A 16,489-nucleotide genomic window follows, 5' to 3' on the forward strand; every position below is an offset into this window, starting at 1 on the left:
GGAATTGGCCAGCAAAACGAATGTGATTCTTCCTTCATGAAGATGACAGTGCAGTGGGGAATCTGATATTAATAATCATATGAATAAATACACAATTACAAGTCCCAACAACTGTTGTGAGGCAAATGTGTAGAATCCTGGCAGAGAACCTTTGGGGAAGTGTCATTTAAATTGACATCTTTTATGAACTGGATTGTGTCTCCTCAAAATTCATTTGTTGAAGTTCTAAGCCCCCACTGTGACTATTCAAAACTAGGGTCTTTAGGGAGGTAATTCAGGTTCAATGGGGTCATAGTGCTGGGTCCCTAGTGCAGGAGGACTGGTGACCTTGTAAGAATATAAGAGACTCCGGAGATCTTGCACTCTGTGCACATGCACACAGGAAAGCTTTTGCAGAGGCATAGCCAGAAGGAGGTCATGTTAAAGTAGGCCAGGAAGAGAGGTCTCACCAAAACCCAACCCTAACAGCACCTCAGCCTTGCACTTCTGGCCTCCTGAACTGTGAAAAAATCAATTTCTATTATTTGAAGCACCTAGGCTATGTCACTTTATTATGGTGCCCTAGTAAACTAATATGGAGAAGGTAATGGCACCCCACTCCAGTACTCTTGCCTGGAAAATCCCATGGACAGAAGAGCCTGGTAGGCTGCAATCCATGGGGTCGCGAAGAGTCGGACACGACTGAAAGACTTCACTTTCACTTTTCATTTCATGCATTGGAGAAGGAAATGGCAACCCACTCCAGTGTTCCTGCCTAGAGAATCCCAGGGACAGCGGAGCCTGGTAGGCTGCTGTCTATGGGGTTGCACAGAGTCGGATACGACTGAAGCGACTTAGCAGCAGCAGTAAACTAATACAGTACCTTCAGGATAAGAAATGGTTTGCAGAGTGAAGAAGGATGGGAAAGCTTCCAAGGAGAAAAAATATCCCAAGAAGAGGCCTTGGAATGGAAAATAGCTTAGAATATTGGAGTAATAAGAAAGCCATGGTGGCTGGAAGGCAGTGAGGGAAAAAAGACATATTTATTTTTATATTTATTTGTTTTCCATTTTAAGGACTGTTTGATATTTTTATTATATGTATAACTATTAACAGCAATTATTTAAAATAATTGTTTTACTTGTTCATACACTACCTTTATGACATGGCTCATCTATTCTTTATTCTGATACAACTATTAGATTGCTAGCATACATCTTTGGTAGCATTATTTCTGATATCTTCCTGAGAAGTTCTTTATTTGCCTTTACATAGGGCCAACAACTTGGCTATGTGCATGATCACTGGGCTATAATATTATCTGCTCACACTCTAAATCTGTTGCTCCACAGTCTGTCTTTGTATTTTGAAGAAGTAATAGGCCAGTCTTATTTTTGGTCTTTCAGTAGCAATTTTACCCCAAATATGTGTGGGTTTTTTCTTTAACTTAGAAGTTCAAAAATATCTGGATGTGATTTAGGCACCAGTCTCATCATTAAATCCGCATGGCTCTCAGATAATACTTTAACTTTAAGAGTCACAGCTTTCCCTCAGCCCCAGAAAAGTTAGATGTATTTACAGCTTTCCCACCTGTCTGGGTTTTTGCTTACCAGACTCTTCCTCTTCCTTATTGTGTCCTCCTCCTAAGATGTGTTGATATCTGCCTTCCTTCAAGACTCATCTCACATTCTGCATCCTTGATCTGGACTTGGTCCCTGGTTTATCTCTATTTGTATCCTTATGACAGTTTATACCTCTTTATTGGTAACTGCCATACCTTATTTTTTGTTTTCTGTTTATTATCTTTATGCAAAGTTGCTAAGCTCCTTGAGGGGAAGAACAACAGCTTCCTTGTCTCTACTGCGTTTGACAATTTCTCTTGTCAATTTCTATGCCAAGGAAATCAGAGGCACTCACTTTGAGTTGCAAAATTTTTAAAAACATAAGTTAAAAAATATTAAGTCTACTTCCGGACTTTCTATGAAATGCACAGGAACATTCCCTCAAAGACCCCTGCTTGGGGATATTCCCTGGATGCATGCATGCGTGCTAAGTCACTTCAGTCGTGTCCAACTCTTTGCGACCCCATGGACTGTAGCCCACCAGGCTCCTCTGTCCATGGGATTCTCCAGGCAAGAATACTGGAGTGGGTTGCCATTGCCTTCTCCAGGGAATCTTTTGACGCAGGGATTGAACCTACTTCTCTTATGTCTCCTGCATTGGCAGGCAGGTTCTTTACCACTGGCACCAATGCATGGGGATATTCCTCAGACACATGTTTACAGAGATAAAGGGAGTTCTTGTAATTTGATGAGATAGAAACTGCCTGTGCTTATGTTGTACTCCGGTTGCTCAGAAATAAGAGATATGAGGCACCACATTTTTTTTAAGAAGCTGAACGCTGTACATTCAGAGCTTTTAAAAGAATGTCAGTTTACTTTTGTTTGAATTTCCAAGTTCCCACAGCCACACATATTTTACTTCCTTCTCCAATTTACTCTAGTTTTCACCCATCAGTATCTGCGTGCAGTGCACCTTTCAAAATGAAGGATTGTAGTTCTAAAAGCAAATGCATTTTTCTTTGATCCTGAAAAACTTAGCTCCTCATGGCAGCAATAATGACGGAACCCTATTTAGTGCTGTTTGTTTTTCATCATTTCAACAGCTTTCAACCTGAAACATGATAAGAACAGCAAAACTGATAAACCACCCTTATTTTTATCTGTTTTCTGTCAGAGTAGTTGCCAAGCACAAAGACAGATTTTTCTAAATATCTCTGGGAAGAAAAAGAGTGCATAACCCTGTGCTTCAGGCTGAGGCCAGCACAATTTGGTACATTTATTATGTTACAGAAAATTCCAACAAAAAGGGAAGAGGACAGCACTTTGAAATCAAGTCTAGGATTAGGTTGGTTTCTGTTACCCTTGGAGGAAAACCAACTTTCTAAGTTACCTTCTAGTGAAGACAGTAATTCCACTAAAGTAAACCAAGCGATTGACAAACTTTTGCCTTGATTAAAAAAAAAAAAATGGTTTCAGAGAATGATAGACATTCCAGTGTTTACAAGCTGAAAAACTATGCAATCCATTAAACAAGTACGCCTACTAGGAAATTGTTATTACTTCAATATTATCATCCATCCAGTTACAACATTTGTTTTCAATTTCTAAAAACATGATTGAGTTAGTCCCACGAGTTGAAATATGCTTAATGTCCCGTGATGCGATACGGTAGTAATGTGCAAAAGGAAAACATTAAGAGGCATGAGGGGGCTATTTTGTACTAAAATCATTCTGGGTATGTGCTTAAAAGTTGGCTTTTCTGATTAATCTGGTGGAGTTTTAATGCTGACCCTTTACTGATACTTCAATGATCTGGCAAAGAAAGAATAGAACTAGAAGATTTTACAGATCATTGAATTGGGTGCAAAGACAGTGAAATATGATGCAGAAATCATGGTGAGCATTTTGTACATATATCAGCTTGTGCTTTGATTGGATATTATAGTTCATCTATAACAAGAATGGCATTTATGAACTGCAAGACTATTAAAAAAGGCATCTGATAGAATGGGTTTTATGACTGAGGTTTATAAGATTAATGAGATGACTATCCTGATGAAACTGTGATGTGATCCTGATATGGCTGCCGTTTTGAAACTCTTTCTTTTCTGACAAAAATTAACTTTTAACTTAGTATACCGCTGTACTTGAGCATCTGTAGAGTATTTAGGACTTTATACAAAAATAGACAGATAACCATTTTATTTTTTACATCCTCTGGCATCTTTTGTACCTTGGATGACAGAGAAATTATACAGATTTCTTAGATATAAGTATTTATCTGACTAATCAGTTTTATATATTATTATGAACTAAAATGTAAAAAATATGTTTCCACAAATTGTCAGTGAAATGCAGTAGAATGTATCTATGCTATTAAGAGTTGTTTGGGAGGGAATTTTTCAGTGTTCATAAAAATTTAAAATTGCACCTATCCCTTGACACAGCACTTCCAGACAACTTTTATGAAGATATATGTACACATATGCACAGAGAGGTGCTTACAAGGTGGCTCAGTGGTAAAGAATCTACCTGCAATGCACGAGATGCAGGTAATCCCTGGGTCGGGAGGATACCCTGGATAAGGAAATGATAACCCACTCCAGTATCTTGCCTGGGAAATCCTAGAGGAGCCTGGCAGGGCCTTGGGGTCACAAGGAGTCAGACATGACTTCGACTAAACAAAAATGCACAGAGAATGTTAGAAAGGGATCTTTGCTTCGGCATTATTTGAGATAGCAAAGTATTGTAGCTAGGAAACGGTTAAATAAACTATGGCATGTAAATACTGAGCAGCAGTTTAAAGAATGAAGTAAATCCATGTAATGACCAAAAAAAAAAAAATATGTTGCAGAGTAATATATATATCATGATAACATATTTTTTACAAGTCCACACAATACAATTAAGCATATTTTATATGCATACATATTGATGCATGGAAACTGATCTGCAAAGATACACAAATTATACCAAGAGTAACCTCTTAACGAAGCATGGAATTGGTGATAAAGGTGGTAAGGAAGATTTTCACTTTAGTTGAAATGTATGAATTTTTTTTTAAGCAAGGACAATATATTAATAATCAGTAATAATGGAATTAAAAAGATATATAATGTAATAGATTTAAAAAGTTACCATTATAAAAATATGAAAGATCAGTTAATAGTTGAGGACTCAAAGAAGTAGAGAGAGAAGGTGAAATCTCATTCACTCTAGCTTGGGAATACTGCCCAGACGTGGATTCTCAGGAGACGATAGGGTGATACTGGGCCTTTGCAGCCTGGACTTGATCCTGCCATCATGTGCTGGCCTTTATGGAGTGGATTCCAGAAAGAAGACAGCATAGAGAGGAGAATGCTTAGGGACTAAGCAGAGAACAACTGATCTGACAAGGATCCTAGTTCAGCATATTGAGAGGTCAGTACCCATCATATTTCCTCAGGGCATTTAATTTCTCCAGGTGGGTGAAGGGGGATTTCTTAAAGTGAATTAAGCCTGTAAAAAACAAAATCCACATGGGCCTAATCTGACTACCCCCCGCCCCAATATATTGACTCAAACAAAAATCCTCCAGAGACTTTGCTGTATAATCTTGGCTCTGTCCCAACATTATCTGCTGAACACATTCCTTATTATTCTTAAAATGTGATGCTCAAGATAAAGTAGAAGGCGAATATATTTATATAAAGAACACCTGAATATGCCATGGCAGGTTTTATTTTACAGATGGATAGAGGAGGCTGTTGGGCAGAGATAAAACAGACCCAGCTGGCCCTTATTGGTAGCTGACTTGAATCTGAATGAGGTCAATTGGATGATGCTATGGAATTATGAGGAACTATATCATTTTCACTGAATTTTTCGTTGTAAATGACCATATCAGTTCAATCCATATTCTAAATTTTGTTTAAAATGACACAAAATTATCCACATCTTGAGTGGATACAGCCATTAACCAGGCCTGCCAGATAAAAGTACACAGGCTCTGTGCTGTCCTTCAGCAGAAGAGCTACTGAAAGATATTTGAAAATTACTGAAACTTTAGTAACTTTATTTCATTTGTTTTGCCAAGTGTATCTGTGTTTTCCCACAAGGGCAAGACTCAGGGAATTTTGTTTTGGTGCTTTTCTTTTTTAAAATGAAATTATCTAAAAAAAAAAAAGAAAGAAAAAAAAAAAGAAATTATCTTCATACAAACATAAATGATCCAATGGTTTTCAAGGCTCTAATCAGAGGTCACAGACTGATAGCTATGTTTTATTTAGTCTTTTGTTCACTTCAAACAAGCTTTTGTAAGGCAGTGAGAATCACAATCCAAATACAGTTTACCGGCTGCCAGTGTCTGCTTCACTTATTTGTATCAGTATCACTCCACAGAACCCCAGCAGGCCTTTGCATTGGTGTTCCCAGGGCCTGGTCTTCTTAAACTCTGAATTAATGCAGCAGTACTGCTCACTGCCTCTTCTGATTCCTGTACTTAGATTTTTGAAAGAGGAAACTGAGGACCTAGGCTGGGTTAGGAATTTGACCAAGTAATGCAGATGTTTGGAAGAAAAGCTATGCCCAACCTAGACAGCATATTAAAAAGCAGAGACATTACTTTGCTGGGTTCATATGGTTAAAGCTATGGTTTTTCCAGTAGTCATGTACGGACATGAGAGTTGTTCAACTCTCATAAAGCTGAGTGCTCAAGAATTGATGCTTTTGAACTGTGGTGTTGGAGAAGACTCTTGAGGGTCCCTTCAACAGCAAGAAAATCAAACCAGTCAATCCTAAAGGAAATCAGTTCTGAATATTCATTGAAGGATTGATGCTGAAGCTGAAGCTCCAATACTTTGGCCTTTAGATGCAAAGAACTGACTCATTGGAAAAGATCCTGATGCTGGGAAAGACTGAAGGCAGGAGAAGGGGATGACAGATGAGGAGATGGCTGGATGGCATCACCAACTCAATGGACATGAGTTTGAGCAAGCTCTGGGAGTTGGTGATAGACAAGGAAGCCTGGTGTGCTGCAGTCCATGGGGTTGCAAAGAGTTGGACATGAGAGAGCAACGTAACAGAAACTGAAATGTGGCTGTTACTAGCAGAGCAAAGACTTGGGTCTCTATCTCTTCTTCCCAAACTCATGCTTCCACCAATGGGATTTTATTGAAAACAAGGTTATAGTTTTCCTTCAAGCTCCCTGGATAGACCCAAGGTCCATGATTCCATCAATTCAGGCCACAACAATGTTGGTTCTAAAAGGGTCTATGTTGTGCCTGTAACTGTCCTTTATTAATGAAACATAAGCTCTCCCACGCTATTCAACTACCCAAACAGAAAGGAATTAAGTGGCTTTCAAGCATTGTCAAGATAGATCTTCATGTACCTGACCATGTACTAACTTGTTAGATTGATGACATCTCTGTTTGAGACAGATGGATGAGATGCTTTCAGTAAGTATAGTATTCATACATGATAACTAATTAATTAATGAAAACCAGTATTAAGTCTATTTAGGATGCCATAATGGTCATGTTTGAGGATGGGAGTAGAAAGGAGGGGTTTGCCTCTTATTCAAGGTAACAGTAGAAGATGGAAAACAGACACAAGGCAGTGACACCAAAAAGATGAAAGGTAATATACATTAACTCAATAAATTCAGAGAGATCCCTCTTCTGTGTATTAAGATCTTAATCACCATGTGATGTATCACTAGGCATTTAGGCATTATATGTCTATCCAAGTAATCTGTACACATACCTAGGCAGTATTAAAACATATATTCCTGGGCTTTGCCCCCAGAGATTCTAATTCAGTAAGTGTGGAGTAGAACTCAAGATTGTCCATTTTCAACAAGCTCCAAAGTGATGCTGATGGGCTGGTTCATGGGCCATACCTTGTATAACAATGCTAAAGAGGTACTCCTCTTCCAATATTTTTTATAAGTAAACGAGGGCCAAAAGATGTATCAGATATACTGCTGCTGCTGCTAAGTCACTTCATTCGTGTCCGACTCTGTGCGACCCCATAGACGGCAGCCCACCAGGCTCCCCTGTCTCTGGGATTCTCCAGGCAAGAACACTGGAGTGGGTTGCCATTTCCTTCTCCAATGCATGAAAGTGAAAAGTGAAAGTGAAGTTGCTCAGTCGTGTCTGACTCTTAGCGACCCCATGGACTGCAGCCTACTAGGCTCCTCTGTCCATGGGATTTTCCAGGCAAGAGTACTGGAGTTGGGTGCCATTACTAATTATCTATGCATGAGTGTATATATGTGTGTTCATATACATTACTTTAAAAAAAAATCTTGAACTCCATTCTTAATAGTTGTTTATTTTTTTTTAACCTAACTGACTTAAAACTTCAGTGCAAAGAGGGGAACACAAAGTCTGCTTTCAAAAATGTACAGGTTGCCTTTTTTTTAAAGGCAAAATACTTTACTATCTCCAGATACCTGCAAATGTATGAAATTATCTTGTAATAAAACTCAGATGCCAGAAGCCCACCTTGCAAGTTTTCTTAGGAAAAAAAGAAGAAATCAGATACCAGGTAATAAGACCCAAAAGTATCTCTTCCAAAGACAGAAAAAAAAATATACAAGCAATAGAACCCTGATTGGAAAGACACAATACAAAGAGAACTATTTTTAAGCTTCCTTTTATGACTGGGGGCATAGCAAAATAGTTTGAAATAGAAAGTGTTCATGCTGATTACATGAAATCAAAATACACACTGTTCAAAGGCAGCCAACATTTAAAAAAATATGCAGCTTCGTTTATGCAGTGAATTTCAGTGTTCTTTCAGTCTGAGAATATTTCAAAATACATTGCAGGTACAGCTGGGAAAATTCAGTGATACCCCTGTCCAGATATCAGCTATTTGGTTATAAAAATATTTTCACATTTCCTGCAGATGTCTAGATTCCTTTCTTTGCTAGTAATTTTAATTCAGAACTCATTATTGACAGCTGTTTGTTCTGATAGACCCTAATTGCTCTTTTACTAGACTCAGCTGTGAGCAGACTGATTTCTTTTTCCCTATAGTGTATATTACATATAAACACAGGCAGGAAAAAAAAATAACCAATTAACTAAAGACGTTCACGTAAAATGAATCATTGAGAGCACTGATCAAGTAATATCTCTAACTGCAACATAGGTCAAAGGAAATTATAGCATTTACAGTTTAGAGTATTAAATATAATTATATAGAAATATTCACAAGCATTCAAATATAGGGATGATGAGTGGCAGCATCTGAAAATTTATCCTTTTATTAAAGAAACTTATAAATGACTACATTTGAGTAACTGACAGGGCATTTAATGTACTAAAGGATTAGCTCAGGGATATCTATCTATCAGACTCTCTACACAGAACTAAGAAGTCTGCCATAATCAGTGCTGATCCTGAGGAATCAAACGTGCTGTGAGATCACTTTTGTTGTTGTTCAGTTGCTAAGTCACATCCAACTCTTGGCGACCCCATGGACTGTAGTACAGCCCACCAGGCTCCTCTGTCCATGGGGTTTTCCAGGCAAGAATACTGGAGTGAGCTGCCATTCCTTACTCCAAGGGATCTTCCCAACCTGCATCTGTGCGTCTCCTGCGTTGGCACGTAGATTCTTTACCACTGAGCTACCAGGGAAGCCGCTGTGGAGATAATCCTATTTCTGCAGGGGAGAGTTTCTGGGAACTACCAACTCTTTTCCTTGCTCTCCAATCACTGCTGTGGACAAACTGCTTTCCTTTAAGTTTACCAGAAGAGGAATACAAGTTTGTTGAAATCAGAGCTATTTCCTCTGGAAGATTCTGTTCAAAGGCAATGCCCCGTTTTAGCAGCTCCCCAAGAGGTGCACGAACAGCTTGGCAATGTTCATTCCATCAAACGCCTCGGCAGCCTCGCTCATGAAATCTAGGCCAATTTGGGGACCCCAAGCTGCCTTCCTTAGTGGACCGGAATCCCCTGAAGAGGGGAAAAGCAAGGGCTGGTTTCAGTAGAGACCATATAAGCTGCAAATATACTGCATTTGAGAAGAGCAATAGCTCGTTTTATTTCCTGTCTGTTGGTTCTGGAGACGGAGGGAATGTGATGATGAGGGATGAGCAAACTGCTCCTTAGTAAGGAACCCATTCAGGGGAAATGAGCTTTTTCTTAACATCAGGGACACTATATGGTGCTTTCCCTTTCTGGAAGCAATAAGTGCTTCTCTTTTCAGACTTAATCTACCTCATATAGGGAGGAAGATATTGGGAACGGGATGCTGATTAACCCGATAACTCTCCAGGATGCAGCATACATTTCCATGAACACCAGACATAATGCTAATTAGAGTGCAACCCCCAGAGTCAATATTTACAAAGCCTTACGGTGAATGTAAAGTAAGCTGTGGGGCTGGGTACCCACAAAAATTGACCCCATAGCCTATTCCCAGCCTCTCCCCCAGTAACAATGGAAAACATTTTATTTGGCATTTAAAAATACTGCCACTACGCTTTCTTAGTATTTTTTAACCTATGTAAGAGATTATATCATTTCACATTCTTGTGTGGCTTTGCTCATGGAATTGCTTTGGATACTGACATTCTCACTCAATGTCCACTTATCCGTTGAATACCTCCTGAGTGTCTGTTTCATGTGGACATAGCTCCAGGAAAGAGGGATGCAATGGTGAACTCCTAGGCACCATTTCTCACCTCACAGCTGTTAGATTTGGACACTACAGTCTGGGGAAGAAATTGAGTTTTTGCCCATAAAAGTAAATACCACATTTGAAACGCCATTTCTTTTTCCCCTTGAAGGTTCACTTTTTACTGGTTAAAATAATTTAAACATAAAGTATTGGTTGAATTGAAAAAAAAAACAAACAACTTCTTTATTTTCACTTAAGTATGATAGGGAAAGTAATCTGTTGTGATTTTTGTTTTGTGAGGAGTCAGTTTGGCAAATGGCTTTTCCAACTGTAGAGAAATGACATTTGGTTATTTATCTTCCCTGAGCCTTAGTTTTCTCATCTGTAGCTCCTCCTATAAGGCTACTGTTAGCAAAATGTCTTTTAACTAATTCTTGATAAATGTTAATTTCCTTACTTCCTTTTCCTGTGAATTAAATACCTAGAGTTGAATATTTGAAATCAACTGGTCTAATAATGTCAGAGTAGATATGCAACCTTCCTATTCTTGAATGGTTATACTAAAGATTTAACACTATGAATTTGTGAAACTAATATTCCATTTCATTTCCAGATTTCTATCCTCTGAGGGAGGAAAAACAGTCATATACAGTGGAATCAGAGTTGAGACCTGGAAGGGACATTAAAGATGATACAATCCAGTGGTTCTCAAAGTGCAGTCCCATGATCAGCAACGTTAGCATCATCTGCAAATTTGGTAGAAATGCAAAACATTTTCCTTATCACAAGTAGTGATCATTGTTTGTTCCTTCACTTGTTCCTTAATATGTGCATATGGCTTACTACTAATTAACTCATATTAATATATGTATGTAGATATCTGTATACATCTTCTTATTTGATCTCCATTTGCCAACCAAGCCACACAAATTCCCCTTTCCCCCAAAAAGCCCCAGTCTAGCACTCACTGCACCAGGTCAGCCAAAGACTGTCAAAGACAGCCAAAGACAGCCAAAGGCTGTCTTCTAGGATAGCTATATTCTTTTTTGATGCCATGGTGTTTATTCCAAAACAGTCAGTTATTTTAGTGAAATAATATATATTAAAGAAACTAATAAGATATTTACAAAATATCTTATTTTGATTATTGATAAAAAATAAGAGTTGTTTTTATGAAAGGTGAATTAACTGCTTTGGGAAGACATTCTATTGTTCCCTTAAAAGTACAGTTGAGATAGGCATTGGTAAGATATCTATAAATAAATGGAAAATAGTTTATAAAAAATCTAGAAGAATTCTAATATGTAAGTTGTTGAAAAGTTATTGAATGTTGTCTATATTAAATAGAATATATTAAATATACTAACCGTATGTCACACTCAAAGTTCTTGAAAGTGAAAGTGTTAGTCTAGTAACCATGTCATACTCAAAGTTCTTAGTCCTAAATGTAAAAATGAATGAACTAATACAATATATAATTATGCATTTGAAGTTAATAACTGAATATGTAATATCTTAGGCTTCTTTGTCTTAATGAAGCTTTATCTAAATGACTGAGTCTTAACTGGATATATATTTATATATATATATATATATATATATATATATATATATGTATATCAAGGTTTCTTGTGAATGGGCTTGATTGTTTTAGGCATCTTCCCATAGGTTATTATAAGCTGTTTGAGGAAGATGACACATTGTTTCATCTCCATATTCAACAGTTTGAATCTTTGCATTGTTTAGTTTTAATAAATATTTCTTATATTTATCTATACATTGCATTTACTGATTTATTAGACAATTACTCTTAATGTCCATGGTCCTATTTTATCACTGAGCCAAATTATCTCTTATGATAGCATTTCCTAGAATACTTTGAGAAAATCCAAGGGGAAGGGGAAGAGTTCCATATCTAAATAGGTTTCAGAAATCCCCTCTTGGAAATTCTCAATAGAAATTATATTTTATAGGGTTGAGAAACTCTGTTGTAAAACAGTTTAACTTAGTTTAACCCATGCTAATTTGACTATTGAAAATATCTTCTACATAACATCTGGTAATAAATCAGGGTTCAGAGTGCACATACCTTGATGAGGTTTCTTGAATTTTCTGAGTGACTGGCTTTTTTATGTTCAAATCATAATTCTGTTTCTGTAGACTCTATTCAGACTTCTCATAGAACCCAGATTGAGTGTGAAAATCATTTGTCAGATTATATATGCCAATAATTCTTTGGGAACTGGTCAAAATTTGGATTTATAAAACTGCTATTTATAGTTCTCTTCTGTTTATTTTTTCTAAATAAGGTAGCTAATCATTTCTGAATTCAGCTCTACTCTCATAGATCAAAAGAAGTCAGATTTAGTCAGGGGAGTATAAAGCATAGGTGTTAAATATCAGTGGTAGGGCCTAGGATGGACTGAGCCTTTAAAAAAAAATTAATTTCAAAATAAAAACTCTTAAAAAAAATGTCTGCAAGCTAAAATTTGCTAACGATAGTTTTGGGAACAAGTTTTTCATGGAGGGACATGGTTTTCATAGTCTGGAATCACTTTAAAACTTGATGCCATATGACTCTAGACTTAGAGAAGCAGAGTGAATAACAGATTATACTAGTATAAGAGATATAGTCCAGGAGTACTTAAAATGAAGCTGAGAAAGTGGTAATGAGTGCCCCTTACATTAAATCTGTCCACGGAATTTGAGCATTTGCCTGAGATAAGGCTGCTGAGGTTATTAAAACCTCAAATGTTGAATGGCAGTTATGTAATGAGTTTCCTTTAAAAAAACAGAAAATGAACTGCCATTTAATAAACACTGCCTGAAATGTTGATAACTGAAGCTGGGTGATAGGTGCTTGAGGGTTCATTATACATTCTCTCTACTCTTGGGTAAGTTGGAAACATCCAAACTAAAAAAGAGTAAGAAAATATCCCCTTTTTATCCCCCTAATATAAAGCTCCCCCCAAAAATATAGGATCCCTAAGGGAGAGAAATAACAACAACAAAAAAAGATGTTGCTTATAACCATTAATCTAGTTCTAATAGCTAAGACTGTACCTAAGTTTTTAATGCTACAGCCAAATTGTGATGTGATGTACCTTTAAAAGGACATATGAGCTAAGTGACCATTCTAGAAATGCTCCTTGATAAGATTATCTCTATGAAATATAGGCAGAGAATCCAGAAAAGGGCATGATGACCATCTTAGGAATTGTACCTTTGTACATTATATATGCCACAAAGATTCACTATTAATATGACATCCATGCAGAACTGTCATCTCAGATTTTTAAAAAATGTATTTATTCCTAAGCCTTCAGGAAATATAAACACAACAACAGAGGTATGCATACATAGCTCTGGTAACCAGACTGCATTCAGAGAGTTTCTTACTGAATTCTGAAAAGGTTTTGCTAAGCTTGGGCTTTACTATTGTGTCCTACAAACCAATAAGTTTGAGTTTAATTGAACCAAGATAACAATTGGATTTCAGGCTGCAGTACATCAGAGAAAATAGTCTGAAGCCCGGTCAATCATTTCCAGACACACAAAGAAGGGATGAAATGTTAACCATAGGTTATAAAGAATTTTTGTGGTTTGCAACATGATTGGTTATGGTTTTTCAAATATAAGTGGTGAGCACGGGTCCAGACTTAGCAAGGCTCTCTGTTCAATTGATTAGAATTGGAGTTGGATGTAGGTCAACAAAGTTTAACACTTACATTTATTTTTTGAACCTTTTGACCCCCTTCATCCACTTCTCAAACTTCTACCCCCACCCCTTCTGGCAACCACCTATCTGTTCTGGTTATCTATGAAATTGTGGTGCTTTGTTTTTGACATATGAGAGAGATCATACAGTATTTGTTTTTCCCTAGAATGACTGATCACCTGTGAACCAAGTTGGCTCTAAATTTGAAGGCAGTCAGATAAAACTTGTTACTATGGTTTCCATAAGACCAACATTCCTCCTCCTCCTGCTTCTCATCATCATAACTGTGAGTAAATAAGCATTTAATATACCAAATTTTATGCAGTTTTCCCTTGTAGATAAGATGTCTTTGGCAAATTACTAGATTGTTTTCCACCTTCTTAGAGAAGTAGAAACTCAGGTAAGAGATTGTATGCGATCTCAAAGTTTCAGGGCATTAGAATATCTCTTAATTTTCTGTGTACACCATTTCCATTTCTTAGCCTGAAAGCTAAACGTGTGGTGAAAGTCATTGAATTCTGGTTTTTCGTAGTAGCACACACTTACCAAGAAAGCATTCAGCTCCAGGGCCTTCATTGGTTACTTTGCACTTTTAAATTTGCTGCTATGTATGAATTACTTTAGGAAGAGTTGACATCTGGGGTTCCAGGATGTATATGAAACCTACCTCATATTTTGAGATGATTCACGGTCTGCCTTTGTCTACATTACAATCTAACAGCCCTGGCTCTGGATAAAATTTAGAGGCTTAGCACAGTGACCTACTGAGGCTGCATCTTTTGTATATTTACTTTCTGTATTCACTTATAATAGCCAACCTGAATCTTATCTTAATGGATAGTGTACTCAAACTCTTCAAATATGTTTTCAAGCAGGCAGTAGAATGTAGGGCAAATCTCAGTAACAGTCCTACCTCAGTAGCATGAAGGACCTAATGACCTTAGCGCTGACCACTTAGCGCTGCTCTTTATGGCCAGACACCACAGCAGTTAGGTCAAAAAATACAGATAGCAAAAGGAACTCCAACCTGCATCTCTTACATACAAATCTGGGGGTAGTTATGGATTCAAGAGCAGAAAAAAAAAACAGAAAATAGAAAAACAGGAGACAATGGCAAAAAATCAGGTAGTACTTCTGGAAGAAATTAAATGCCCTTTTTGTCGCTTTCTTACTTATTTCATAGATTGGCAAAATGAACCTGTATTTTGTGTTATATTTGAGGGTTTCTTCTTATCCCATTCTGTGAAAGAAATTCACATTACACCTAACTAGGCTGCTGAGAGCAGAGTAATAATTGTACAGGACATCGACAGGAGTTTTGCAGGCCCATCCGTTTCATATTCAGGCTGACAGAAAGGTTTAATACTCGCATGTGGTGGGGGTCCAGTGACATAGAGTCTTAAGACTATCCTCCCACCCCCAACTGATATGTCCTATTCCAAACAAGGGCCTTTCCGTTAGCTTAATTTACTGTCGTTTGGCTTGTCTACAGCACAGAGAGCATTTCTCCATGCAAGCTTTTATTTCAAAAGGGATTCTCTTCTGATTTTGGTGTCACTTCATGTTTCTGCAACAAGAAATTCTCTCAGCAGCTGTACTGACTTTAGAAATGCAAATGTACCTTGTTAATGTTACTTATCAAGCAAAGGTTTAAAAATACTTGCTAAACATTTGTTTATTTATATGGAAGATTTCAGAGTTTTGCACAGTTAGATTTCAGGCATACAACAAACCCCATGAGTGTGTTAAGGAAACATGAGTGATCCCAGCAGATGGCATGGTCAGAGGCAAAGGCTTTGCAAATGCAAGCAACTGCACAGATCCAAGCTGAGGAGCCTGAATGGCTATAATTGTAACACATCTACAGTAGAAGGAGGAAGGTCATTTACATTATGTTAAGAAACATAAGGGCAGATTCTTATCTTCTGTAAGTGTGTTACACAAAATGGGGATTTGACACATGGGCTGCTATTGGACAATATACCACACACAGTTTTTATTTCAGTTCCAGCAGAAAAACAATATTGACAAATTTCTTTCTCTCTTTGCTTCCTACTTTATTCAATAGAAGAGGTAACAATAGCATCTGCTGTACTTGGCTGGAGCCTGGAATGAGGAAATTGTAGATGAGGAGCCTCCCAGGCATATGGCCACTATAAAAGCTCATACTACAGCCACGGGCATAGCCAAGCGAGAGCTCCAGTGGGAGTAGCACATACACGAGGCAGCCACTGCAAACCAAAGCAGGGCTGCCAAGACAGCATGCAAAGCCATTCTCAGTGGCCTGAAGTGATTTCCACCATCACGGCTCCAGACCTCACTTCATAGCTGGATGAGCTTCTCTCTGACAGTCTCTTCTCTCTCTTGGCCTCCCTCTACTATTTTCTGCTGCTCTGGCCTTACTGACCACCTGGGTCCCGAGCACATTCATGTACTCCCCAGTTATGCATTTGCCCCTTCTTTAAATCAGTCACAACCTTGAAGATGTGTGATACTTAATGAACTGTTAACGCATCCAAGTTATCTACTCTGATCATCTTAGTTCTCACCATAGCGCCTCCTTGCCATTACATAGGTTATACAGGTGCTTTCTGATTATGTTCCTAATTCAGCTAGA

The 16,489-nt window shown here is 37.8% G+C and overlaps 1 protein-coding gene and 1 long non-coding RNA gene across 13 annotated transcripts in view; one reads left to right on the forward strand and one right to left on the reverse strand.

The window, feature by feature from the left end:
• Window positions 1–16,489, forward strand: part of LOC138988912 (uncharacterized) — a 289,550-nt gene that overhangs the window by 169,690 nt on the left and 103,371 nt on the right. Inside the window, exon 3 of the long non-coding RNA XR_011465171.1 lies at window positions 14,039–14,158. This is a non-coding gene — a long non-coding RNA (uncharacterized lncRNA). The remainder of the gene's footprint in view (window positions 1–14,038; window positions 14,159–16,489) is intronic.
• PTPRD (protein tyrosine phosphatase receptor type D) overlaps window positions 1–16,489 on the reverse strand; it is a 572,219-nt gene that overhangs the window by 16,684 nt on the left and 539,046 nt on the right. The gene's annotated exons all lie outside the window — the stretch shown is intronic.

Source organism: Bos mutus, chromosome 8, assembly GCF_027580195.1.
Source record: "Bos mutus isolate GX-2022 chromosome 8, NWIPB_WYAK_1.1, whole genome shotgun sequence".
NCBI classification, from domain to species: Eukaryota; Metazoa; Chordata; class Mammalia; order Artiodactyla; family Bovidae; genus Bos; species Bos mutus.